This window comes from Haliotis asinina, chromosome 4 (assembly GCF_037392515.1).
Source record: "Haliotis asinina isolate JCU_RB_2024 chromosome 4, JCU_Hal_asi_v2, whole genome shotgun sequence".
NCBI lineage: Eukaryota > Metazoa > Mollusca > Gastropoda > Lepetellida > Haliotidae > Haliotis > Haliotis asinina.
The window spans coordinates 22,652,275-22,665,678 of NC_090283.1; the positions used below are offsets into that span (position 1 = coordinate 22,652,275).

General features: G+C 42.1%; 1 long non-coding RNA gene across 1 annotated transcript; it reads left to right on the plus strand.

Annotated features, from left to right (window-relative positions):
* Window positions 1–8,275: 8,275 nt before the first annotated feature.
* On the plus strand, window positions 8,276–10,857 carry LOC137282352 (uncharacterized). The gene is made up of 3 exons (XR_010956804.1): window positions 8,276–8,462; window positions 9,720–9,803; window positions 10,703–10,857. It is a non-coding gene; the product is annotated as an uncharacterized lncRNA (long non-coding RNA).
* The last annotated feature ends 2,547 nt before the right edge of the window (window positions 10,858–13,404 follow it).

The following is a 13,404-nucleotide window of genomic DNA, read 5'->3' on the forward strand; positions in this document are numbered from 1 at the left end:
CTTGCTAAACACATCATCAAACTCATTCAGAAGAGAACGCAACTGAATTATTTCTTCCGGGGAATGTGTTGCACTCAGAGAATCCAGATCAAATAACTCTGTTGATAGTTTGGTAGGTTTACAACCAATATGAGTGCCCTCATCCTCAGAGACTAAGCTGTCCAAAACAGTAACTTGTTCCAAATGACAAAGTACTGTTTTAGCAGGAATTGTAACAGCCTTTGTGGATGGGTTAGTAACCTCAACCTTAACCCGTGTTGTGGAGTGGCTAGACTGAAAACCAACAACACCAGGTACAAGTGCAAGTGAACCAGGAAGTATGGATGGTATAGCACAAAACTCCATACCAGTCTGTGGAGTATGACCCCTGCAAATGCCGGTAATAATCTGGTTACAAGACGGGGGTATAGTGATAGCCTTAGTAGTCCTCACATTCTCAGTTCGGTTGAGGTCATCCCAACGCTTACTAAGCCAATGGATAGCCATGGTCCAAGGAGAAGAACTCCCAGATACCCTGTCACCAGGGTTGCTGTCGCAAGCAGCTCGCAGGACATTCGTTCCCAGGATAAGTGGAACCTTGGAGGTGAAGTGCTGGTATCTCAACTACTTGGCCCATAAAGTCAGGGGGTACAGCAATGGTGGCCTCAACATACCCCAAATAGGGCAGCTTGGCACCTCCAGCTCCATGCACCTCTAGTAAAGAGCTGATTTGGTGAAGCGGCAAGTGAGGGAGGTAAGCTCTGTAGAAGTTTTCAGAAATAGTGGTGACCATAGAACCAGTATCTATCAAAACTTTACAAGCATGACCCTCGACCTTTACTTGCCCAATGTTTGGTTGGCCAACTAAACTAGAAGGCATATTTTGTTTGGAGCTTTCCTCCGAGTCCTCAGTTCGCTCCACAGCTGGGACTCTTATGAGTTTAAAGCAGGGCAATGCTGGTGGCCTCTTTTAAGTCCTGGCTTTCCACAATCAAAGCAGAAAACTGATGACTTTTGTGGTAGGGGTTTATCATGAACCTGCTTTAATATGGGTTTATTTGTCTGAGCAATTTTTGACTGAGCGTGGCCTTGGCGACTGGTGGATGGTTTAAAAGAGGCTTGAGCAGACTTTAGCTCAAGAGAGTGAACTTTGTCACCCATAGACTTAAGATTTTTATCAATTTCTTTAAGTCTAGAGAGCACTTCCTCCATCTCCTGACTACATGGTACAGGAGTGGTAACAGGATACACATGTGCCTCCTTGGGGGTCAGTAGTTCCTCCTCTACCCGACGTACAGCAAGCAACAGTTGACTGTACTCTAGACCAGTGTCAAAGTGATGACGAGTTGCTTGCTTCAAAGCATCCTTGGATAACCCCATCCAGAAACGACTTCGAAGTAAGTTCATGGCAGCATTTGGTGGGAGCATTCCTGAGGCTTCGATCTTTGATATTAAGTCACGAAGTCTACAACTCCAAGCTGCGACTCATTTATTTCCTGGCGAGCGGTATAAAAACGCTCCATAAGTGTCTCACCAGGCATCACATTGCCAAAGACAATGTCCAACTGCTCCAGTGCAGAATCAAGGGTTGCCTCAATCGAGAAGCCACTAAGAAGATCTGCAGCAGAACCTTTAGCTGCTCTCCGCATGGCATTGAATATTGCGGTGTCAGAGTAAGCATTCTCACGTCGACAACCCAATATTTCAAGGCGCCACTGACTATACTTTACATCGCCCTTTCCCCCATCCCCAGAAAATGTTGACAAACGAGGACTGGGTGCATGAAGTATTGACATGGGCATGGTTGAACGCGGAGTTGCCCTAAGCTGACTAGGCTGGACAGTGGAACTGTACCCTGGATGTGGCAAAGGCATGGGTACATGTCTGTTAGGCCAAGCCTCACAGGGTGCCCTAGATGGATGTGTTATGACACATGGTTGTTGTGGGTAAGGGGTACTTGAACCTATTGGTTGGCTGTAACTAAATAGGGACCCGTAGGGCCTAGGCAGAGAATTAGGCAAGTCTAACCTAGGACTAGGGTCTTGTGGTGGAGTACCCAACTGGGAAGCCCCAGTAGATAACAAAGGGGGACCCGGTGGGGTGTGTGCTAACAGAGATGATGGCCCCTGTGGTTGATGAACAAACACTGGGCCATCATCTGGGATTGAAGGTGGAGGTACATGAGGCCGAGACAACAAATCCCCAGATGCCAAATCAGCTGTATAGGTAGTGTGTGGCTGATGTGGAATAACATCGTCTGCTAGACGGGATAGTATGCTTGTGCGGACAATAGGATTAAGTTGATGGATTAAATACACAACCTCATCTACCTGTGATTGAAAGTTAGTGTCCAAATGAGCCATAATGTGACATATGTATATGACGACCTCCAAGAAAGGCAACAAGACTAACTGTTGAGTTGGATCTCAACAACAACAGGACTGATTCTATGAAAGGCGATATCTGAGTGCAAAAACTCCTAACTACAAGGAAACAATGTGCAGCTCCTACAGCAACTAGGATACAAGATGGAGAAACGGATATGAAGTGTAAACCATCTAAAGGAATTAACAACTAAACCAGAAAAGTAATGTCACAACAGAAGCACTGGCAACCAGACAACCATAGGCAGTGTATGGAAGTCTGAAGAACAGTACATGGGATGTGGATAAAGGCTAGAATGGGAGATGATGTATGATGAAATGAAGAAACAAGACAAGACAAGACATGGTAAATGTTAGTAGTTTGCTGCTAAGAGAAACTTCCACTCTGAAGGATAGATGTCAGAAACAGCTAGGAAAAAGGAAGTATTAAGGATAGAGTCTGATACTAATAAGGTGTGTAGGAAGGGTGTCAACACTGGTATAAAAGTGCAAAATTGGAAACAATACTTTTGATTTTGAAATTGAGTTGTTTAAGTTAACTGTAGGTTGATTTGGAAAATATATTTAGGATCAAAGTCAAATAATTACCAGCTACAATTTATATAAACAGTGGAGAAATTTCGAATAGAAATGAACTCTTAAATTATATTACTGGAACAACTTTGATAATGATAATGAGGTTGAGATGAATAAGAATAATATATATATATATATGATTTAGATAAACATGGTAGACATAAAAGTGTTGTAGAAATAGAATTGTACAAAAGTCAATAATCTATAAAATCAGAGGTAAGAAACTTCCAAATAAGGTGAATATATAATATAGATATCACATGATAGTGCTGCAATTGTGATATTGCAAGCTGGAAGATATATAAACGTTTATGTAGTATCACAAATGTCTGCTTTCAGGTTCTGTCAAAACAGTTCAAGTCCTGAATAATACACACAAAAATGTTGAAGTCACAAGCTGTGAAAGAACCAACTTGCAAGTCCCAAACACGTCACACAATTGATCCGAATGAATTCAAGTCCATCCAGGAACGTTTTGGGGATTATTCTTGAAACTGCATGAACTCTTGAAGAATGATATGAGATGAATTGCTTCTTCTCACTGTGAAAGTGATGTAGTTGACTGGACCAGCAGCCCCACGTTGGGCGCCATTGTAGCGGCCACAAAATTTCCGAGTCCCGTGCTGGGATTCGAACGACGGACCTTCCGATCCGAAGTCGGACGCCTTGTCCACATGACCAAAGAGGTTAACCCCATCAGCAAGCTGACAAGGTAAGGATGTCATCTGTGGGATGACTCCACGCCCTGCTACACATGCATGATTTAAAAGTGTATTATAACTTAACAACTTGAGAGTGATATATTTACCAAATGACCCAATGAAATATCACCAGCCATTAAGACCAGTGTCTGTAGAGGTTTTCTGGCCCGAATGGATTTTTACTAGCCATGGGCTAACGGATCAATGGTTATTTCGCAAACTTTGTAGAGGAGACTACATATTTTCGGTGCATATTTTGAATGCACGTTTCATATCCGTCATGTTAACTATCAGAAACTTGCCCTCTCGTAATTTCAGACTCATGTTGTCTCCAGCGTCAGGACTATGTATGGGATTTGCTATCTGTAGAGGATATGATTGTTTCCCTTGATGTCGATGACGGTGATAGACATTAGTCCAGTGCATAACCTATACCTATACCTAGACCTAGACCTAGACCTAGACCTAGACCTATACATATGCATATACATATACATATACATATACATATACATATACCTATACCTATACCTACACCTATACCTATACCTATACCTATACTTATACTTATATCTAGTCCTAGTCCTAGTCCTATACCTATACCTATACCTATGCCTATACTTATACCTAGTCCTAGTCCTAGTCCTAGTCCTAGTCCTAGTCCTAGTCCTAGTCCTATACCTATACCTATACTTATACTTATACTTATACCTAGTCCTAGTCCTAGGCCTAGTCCTATACCTATACCTATACTTATACTTATACTTATACTTATACCTAGTCCTAGCCCTAGTCCTAGCCCTAGTCCTAGTCCTAGTCCTATACCTATACCTACACCTACACCTATACCTATACCTATACCTAGTCCTAGTCCTAGTCCTAGTCCTTGTCCTAGTCCTAGTCCTATACCTATACCTATACCTATACTTATACTTATACCTAGTCCTAGTCCTAGGCCTAGTCCTATACCTATACCTATACCTAGTCCTAGCCCTAGTCCTAGTCCTAGTCCTATACCTATACCTATACCTATACCTATACCTAGTCCTAGTCCTAGTCCTAGTCCTATACTTATACTTGTACCTAGTCCTAGTCCTAGTCCTATACTTATACTTATACCTCGTCCTAGTCCTAGTCCTAGTCCTAGTCCTATACTTATACTTATACCTAGCCCTAGTCCTAGTCCTATACCTATACTTATACTTATACCTATACCTAGTCCTAGTCCTAGTCCTAGTCCTAGTCCTAGTCCTAGTCATGACCCTAGTCCTATACCTATACCTATACTTATACCTAGTCCTAGTCCTAGTCCTAGTCCTGGTCCTAGTCCTGGTCTTAGTCCTAGTCCTAGTCCTATACCTATACCTATACTTATACCTAGTCCTATACTAGTCCTAGTCCTAGTCCTAGTCCTAGTCCTATACTTATACCTAGTCCTAGTCCTAATCTTTGTCCTATACCTATACTTATACCTAGTCCTAGTCCTAGTCCTAGTCCTATACCCATACCTATACCTATACCTATACCTAGCCCTAGTCATGGCCCTAGCCCTAGTCCTAGTCCTAGTCATTGCCCTAGCCTTAGCCCTAGTCCTAGTCCTAGTCATGGCCCTAGCCCTAGTCCTAGTCCTAGTCCTAGTCCTAGTCATGGCCCTAGCCCTAGCCCTAGCCCTAGTCCTATTCTTATACCCATACCTATACCTATACCTATACCTATATCCAGATATGCCATTTGGCCTTCTTTCATCATACACTTGTACCATGGAACATGCATGCCCAGCACGTACACTCACACGCACCACGCACACACATGCAATACGCACACACACGCGCGCACGCACGCACGCAAACATTGACCTACTTCGTTGAGTTTAACAGATCAAACCACAGGCGCTGCTATAAAAATGACAGGCGTTAATCTTCCAATAACTTCCCTCGACACATTTTTCAAAAGACTTGGCAATTTGCCGCCTTCATCAGTATTCCAGCAATATCACGACGGGGGACACCACATATGGGGTTCGTACATTGTACCCATGAGGGGAATCGAACCCTGGAATCGAACTCGCTTCCAGTGTCAATTACATTACCATTGAATACGCTTTTCTTCTGTGTTCATTTTGTGAAACAACTGTTTTACTTCCATCATGATATCATGATATCATGTTATCAGGATATCACGTAGTTACCACCATAATATCACACAGGATAACTCCTTTGTTCACCTGACGAAGGGTCAAGGACACGTTATCCTAGAAACGTTGTGTATACAATAAATAAGAAGCTGACTTCCATATTTGTCCTATGAATATGTTTTAGGTTCTTATGTAAATGTTATTTTTAATGCAAGTCCTCGTTTAACTATTGTTTTTTAAATTTTGTTGACATTATGTAGTGTAAATAGTAAAATCTCATTTTTAGTGGGAATCAAACTCAGTCCTTTGGCGTGACGAGCGAACAATTTAACCAGTAGCCTGCCTCCGATAGGTAGTGGGGGCGGTGGGGTAGCCTAGTGGATAAAGCGTTCGCTCGTCACGCCGAAGTCCCGCCTTCGATTCCACACATGGGTACAATGTGTGTCCCCCGCCGTGATATCGCTAGAATATTGCTTAAAGCGGGGTAAAACTAAACTCACTCACTCACCGATAGGTAGTGGAACATTAACAACTGACAATACCGTGTACAGGTAGGACATCTGTTGCCTTTTGGCACAACATGACACGTAAGTTAGAATAAAACTTCTATTCAAACTATTAGCGTAGAATGTTTGGAAAGTACCAGGTTTATAACACATCTCAGTACCCAGCAGAGGTACAGATAAGCTGCATGTCAGCGTAAATTCGGCAAATATTTATGTGAAAACTCAGTTCATTTTAAGACTATTGCCTACAGACACATTTGAACCTTCAATTCAACCTTAAATGCGTAGACACAAAAATCTCAAATCTTAGCTAGCGTACCGGCGGATAAAAAAACCGAACTGGGCTTCTATTTCTTGCCTTGGCAACTTCCCGTCTTTCCCATCGTTTCTTATATTACAGATCAAATGCAAATACAAATTACCAACATTTAAACTTTATGTTTTTAAGATTAGTAGAAAACGACAAACTGCCCAAAAGAGTTTGAGGGCGTTCAATTTATTTGGTTACTCAAAGGGAAGTTTGGTACCCAGTTCAGATGAATGCATAACTCGCATGAACGCTCTGGTCGTGTTCTTTCAGACTGTTCACAACGTAATTGTTTTGCCAATGCCTTCAAGCAGTTTGATATTTCATTCGTCATTTTTGCAAAAAACCCACCCCTCGACATATAAAATGGTATGTTCCCAAAACAGATAAAAAAATAGACAATCCTTCAGGGAATGAGGTTTAGTATCATACAGAAATGATTAAAACCGTTTTACTGTGATAGTACCCAAATCGGTGACTCGTCACTCGTGTTTCGTCAGATGTGCTTATGTGCTTACATATAACTCTAAAAGTAGGTCAAAAATAAACATCAAAGTAATGACTAAGCATAGCTTACCTGTAGCTACAGCTTAAATTATATTTTAAAGGCTATGACATTATGTCACACCTGCAATTAATATTTCAGCCATGTCGTGGCGAAAACAATCTAAACACTAACTGAATGTATCTACATCATGTAAGCAGTGAAACACTAGAGCATCAACATTGTGTTTACAAAAAGCTTGCTATAAACAGAGATAACTAAACGAGTGTCTGTCAGATACCATTTATATTACAACGAGTTGTTTCAAAACGTATTTATCGAACTAAATCATCAAGTTGAATTGAATCAAGTGTTGCCTCCTTTTCGAGGGATTCTATTCTTTCATCATCACCGGAAGTTGCATGATGGAAAATCGGCTCTTATTCTCAAGGTATGTCATCCACATAAAATGACATCGGGAACATCATTAAAATTGTATTGCTTCAGATTCCATAGTTACAGTCAAACTGTCAAATATAACCAGAGAGGAAGACATTGACAACAGACACAGCTGACGTCATGTCACGTGATACCTCATTAACTCCCGTGTGTTTACGCAATAGTCGGAAAGTCGAGGGGTCTTGTACGTTTTTATTGCGATTTTTCAAACTGTTTGTGAAGTATTAACAACTGAAGGTGACTTTTAGGATATGTTCTTTCCATATATCAACAGCTAGTACGTTAGTATGCTTATTTAAGTTTGATTTGGCGCCTTTGTATCAGAGCATGTATGAGAACCTATCCAACATACTCACATTGAGACGTGATTATCTCCATTCACTGTGAATGATAAGTTGAGCTAATTTACTACATTCGTCGAATTTGACAGTCAACTGAACACAGAAGATTTATGCATACTGGATAGAACAATGGACTCGAGTGACGTTATCTGATTATAAGCATTATTTTAAGTGTTGTTTATTCAAATGTAAACACTTGCTTAATTAAGCATGCTGATATGATTTTCCTCATGCTTCAAGGCATTGTACTTCATCCTGATAAGCACCGTGCCTTTTTCCCACTAACCTCCTTCTATTTTCTTAACTGGGTTTTCTTTACAAATCTTTTAACAATTACGTATTAAAAGTTTAAAAATCCACATTTAAAACTACTTAAGTAGGCTGTATAGGCACCACACTTAGTTACAGCAATCTTCCTCAAAATGAAACTGACTTTTGTAACGGTCATGTCTTTATTTGCACTGTCCGGTTCTGGTGCCAACCGTCTTGGATGCCAACGTATTCCTTTTGCGATTGGTGAGAGGAACCCCAATAACTGCCGGGAGTTCTTCTGTTTTCAGCTGCAACCGAATGGAATCAGAGCAATTGCTGGTAAGCATTCCCTCAGAATAATTTCACAAGGCCTCGGATCGCTAATCTTCCGGGATTTGCCTAGTCTTATCATAAACCCCAGCCCCGTTCTCAAAATTGCCTTGCATGGATGATTTTAGTTTCACCTCGCAATATTCCAGCGATATCACGGCGAAAGACACAAGAAATGAGCTTCACACATTGTACCCTTGTGGGGAATCGAACCTTGACCTTCGGCGTGAAGAGCGGACGCTTTAACCACTCAGCAACACCACCGTCCCAATAATACAGCTATGTCATGCTATGTCATGGTATGTCATGTCACTGTGGTCAGCTGTATGGAGACAGCAACACTGACATAGGTCAGCACTCGAGCTACCTCTTTTAACGCGGCTCATTAATCACCTGCTATCGTGTCCGTTCTTGCTTCACAGATTGTACCCTGGTGGGGAATCGAACCCTGTTTTTCAGCATGACGGCCTAGGGCAGCCTAGTGGTTATTAGTTACAGCGTTCACTCGCCACGTAGAAGACCCTGGTACGAAGACAATGGTACGAAGACAATGGTTCGAAGACCCTGGTTCGAAGATCCTGGTTCGAAGACCATGGTTCGAAGACACTGATTCGAAGACGCTGATTCGAAGATCCTGGTTCCCTAAATGGGTACAGTTTGTGAAGCCCATTTCCGGTGTTCCCAACACCGGCGTAAAGTTTAATTCACTCACTATCGTTGTGGTTGTTCCATCACAAATAGTCGGTCTCACAGTCCCTGGACCACATGCTGCTCTTTCTGCAATGAGAAATCCATAACTGAATTCCTGGACTCAATCAAGTTCAGGTTCGAAGTGTCCTATCTCTTTTGGACTCCTTTATCTCTATAAAAGTTATATTTATTCAGAGATTTCAAATTCACAAACTTTTAAAATTAGATACTATTAAAAAGTCGAGTAATTTGTCAGTTTTCTCTAACACACTACGAGTCCAGATTACTGATACCCCAATCAATGACCCATGTGCAATAGGTATACATGCAGATTACCATGACAACCTACTTAGTACCCACTAGTGGACTAATTCTTAGAGTACAGACTGCAGGTACATAAAAAACAACCAAACGCACATCGTGCTGGTTATTGTTGAGGGTCAGGTTGCCCGTTCTTGACTGAATCTTGTTCCAAGATGTGTTGTTCAATTCCAGAATTTCCCTCGGTTTGATTTCTTCAGTCAGTACGCTCCGTTAAGTCATTCTCCATGTAAAATTTCATGTTGATATTTCTAGGGACCGGGATTTGTCCACTGGGGCAATGTTTCGCAGTCCTGGAACAGTGCTGTCTTTCGTCTATCAACCTTGGAGCTGTTTGTCGTAAGTATACCATCAATCCTTTTTACGTTAAATACGGTTCTATAATTGCCTGGAGTGGTGGCATGGCCTGGTGGTTCAGGTGTGGGGTCGTCACTCCGAAGACCCGAGTTCGAATCACCATATCGGTACAATATGTGAAATCAATTTCTGGTGTCCCCCGTTGTGATATTTACTGGAATTTTGCTAAACGCGGCGTAAAACCAATCACTCACTATAAGTCCCTATTCGTTCATGCCCCACACTTTGCTTTTGAGATGTGGATAATATTATAAGTTATATTTGTCAGTGCGATATGAGTTACTGATGTCAGGAGAACATATATAATCAAGTTCGACAAATATGCCTAAAGAAAGTTTTGTTCGAAGTAGTTCGAAGCAGTCACTTGCATATTACCGATTCCCGTGACTCAAGTATATAATTGACTTGTCCTTGCATGTTGTGCAGCCAACCCCTATAGTTCATGCAATGAGGCGATCTAGTACAGAGCCTAGAATTTCGAAGCTCTGTTAGCGCTAAGTCAGTTTATGGCTCTTGCGACTACCGTAGCGATAAACGTGCTTCGAAAATCAAGGCATAAGTGTTGTTGCTTCTCACGTCTATACGACCCGTGAAGGTCGGGGTAGAAGCACCCCATCCTTGCCACAAAGGCGACTATGCTTGTCGTTCGATCGGGTGGTCAGTCTCGCGGACTTGGTTCACACATGTTATCGGTTAACAGTTGCGCAGATCGATGCTCATGCTGTTGACCACCTGGTTGTCTACTCCAGATTCGTTTATTTACAGACCACCACCATATAGGTGGACTATTGCTGAGTGCGGCGTAAAACTCAACTCACTCACTGTAGTCCACACAGGCGTTACCTCTTCAGTTCTAACCAATCTTTACCTTTTTCTTTCAGCGGCAGGACCTGTGAGCGGATGAAATGAACATCTCACCAACAACATTTGTGCATACATTTTGTTATAAAATTGTATACTGACAGAAGCAAACTTATGTATATATCACAGTTATACATATCCTAAATAAACATTGAAGCAGATATTGTATACATCATATTTGTTGTCGTTTTGGTGTTTGTTGTTGTGTTTTTTCTATTTTTTTTTTATTTATTTATTTATTTACTGCTGCTCACGCTCGATTCACAACATTGGTAGTGTGTTAAAACATAATAGGCCAAGGCCGGTCATTTCCCCTGAATGTTGTTCTAAAGGAAAGCATTTTCAAGAATGCCGATTGTGCAATGAATTTACAGCGACTGTCCAACACCTTGTCAGTGGATGTTCTTCTTTAGCACAAACAACATGTCTTAAAAGACATGATGGCATGGCTAGTTGTTTCTACTATCGTCTTCTCCATGCCTGTGGCCTTGACTGCGAGGTCCATCCATGGTGCGACCCTGAATATATCCAGGACGTCATGAAAAATGATGCTTTTTAACTTCTTTGGAATCGGCCCATGTAGAGTCCGAGAAGAATTCATGCCAACAACCCTTGTCCTCAGTAAAGCCAGTGAATTCTTTATATCATTGAATTTCCAGTCCCTTTCCAGCAATGCCATTAGCAAGATTCAGGAAAAGCATGCTATTTAGGCTGACTTCGCCTTTCAAATGTCTAGCTTGCATCTCAAGTACACTGTCGTCAGACTCCCCATTGTTCCTCTGAGCCCAGTACCCAGTTTGGTACCCCCTGACCTCTAAGTGCAGTCCAGGAGAGTGCCTGGGGTTCTCCACCGAAAGCACAGCCTTCTGACAATCTGGGTAATGCAGGAGGCTGCAGTGTTGGGGAGTCAACATATTCTCTTGAAAGTTCTTGGTGGGTTCGACTAGGCAGTGTTTCCTGGGAGTCCCATTCGCTGTCTGGGCTGCGTGTAGAGGGGGCTGTTGATGAACCTTACCAGCTGACTGCCAGGATCACCCGAACCCTCCCTGCTGCATGCTATCTTTAAACTGTAACGACATTGGACTTTTATATTTATATTGCCTGTATACATATGCAACTATGCAGTAAGATCAGAGGATAATTTGAAAGATATATATATGTGTGTATCTTTGTTTGTGTGTGTGTGTGTGTGTGTGTGTGTGTGTGTGTGTGTGTGTGTGTGCGGCTGGCGGGCGGGCTGGCGGGCGTTCGGAGAAAACACAATGTCTTCAAACCCAGTACGTGTTTATATATGGCGTTAGCCAACGTTTGCGGATTGCGTCAGCCAACGTTTGTGGATGTGGGCGTTTGGAGAGAACACAATGTCTTCAAACACAAACGCAAAAACTAGTTTATATATATATACGTAGTGGGTTTGAAGACATTCTGTCTTCTCCATACGCCCACCATCCACAAACGTTGGCTGACGCCATTCACAAACGTTGTCTGACGCCATTCACAAACGTTGGCTGACGCCATCCACAAACGTTTTTGAATAGGAAAGAAGTATTATTCTGATGCATGCCATGAGTGAGTGTGTGAGTGAGTTATGTTTAATATTGCATTATTCCAGCTCTATGGCAGTGGTCTGTAAATCCGTGAGTCTGCGCAAGACAATCCAGCGATCAACATCATGAGCACCGAACTAAGTCACTGGCATACGATAGCATTTGTCAACCAGGTAAGCGACTCTGACCACCCCGTCCCGTCAGTGCCTTGTATGACAAAAATGGGTACTTCAAATCATTTCTTACCTTGATTTTCACGGGTACTGCTCGGGTGGACCCAAGCTATCAAATCAAAAACTATCGCTTCCCGACTGTAGGCGAAGTACCGTTATATATGTGAGGCTGCAGAGGGACATAAGCACGAATTTAGTTTTACGCCGCACTTAGCAATGTTCCAGCCATATGGCGGCAGTCTGCAAATAATCGAGTCTGGACCAGACAATCCAGTGATCAAATTCATGAGCATCGATCTGCGCATTGGGACCTGATGACATGTGCCAGCCAAGCCAGCACACCTGACAACCCGATCCCGTTAACGACAAGCATAGTCGCTTTTTCTTAGCAAGCATGGGTTGGTGAAGACCTATTCTACCCCTGACCTTCACGGGTCTCATAGGCGTGACAAGCACCAATGCTTATGCTTAGATTTTCGAAGCTCCTGTAGCGCTACGATAGTCGTAAGTGCCATACATTGCCAGTAACTGTTTTTAACTCCCCTAGCTTCGAAATTCTGTACAAGATCGTCTCACTGTATGAACTATGGGGTGCATTCCAATATATGCTCGTGGAAACAAATAAAGGAACATATGAAGGTGCAAGTACCTTATGAAGAAATCTGGAAAAGAATAAAGGAACAAATGTACTTTCACGGGTTCCCTTATTTGTTTCCATGAGTATATCTTGATTCGATATTTGTCATATCGGCTGAATATTTGAAGACGATTATTTGTAGATACTGAATGTGGTAAAACATAAAACCACTGAGGCAAACGTAAAACCATATCTGTGAAAAAGGCATGAAAGAGTTGTCTTGGGGATGAATGCCTTGGAGTATACCCTACACATCAAAATCTTTGTGATGATTCACTTTTTGTTCAATAAGGCGTAATGTTCTTTAAGCTTATCTATATCTCTCCTGTAGGATCAGCAATTTGTTGGCCCTTATCTCTTTCGTA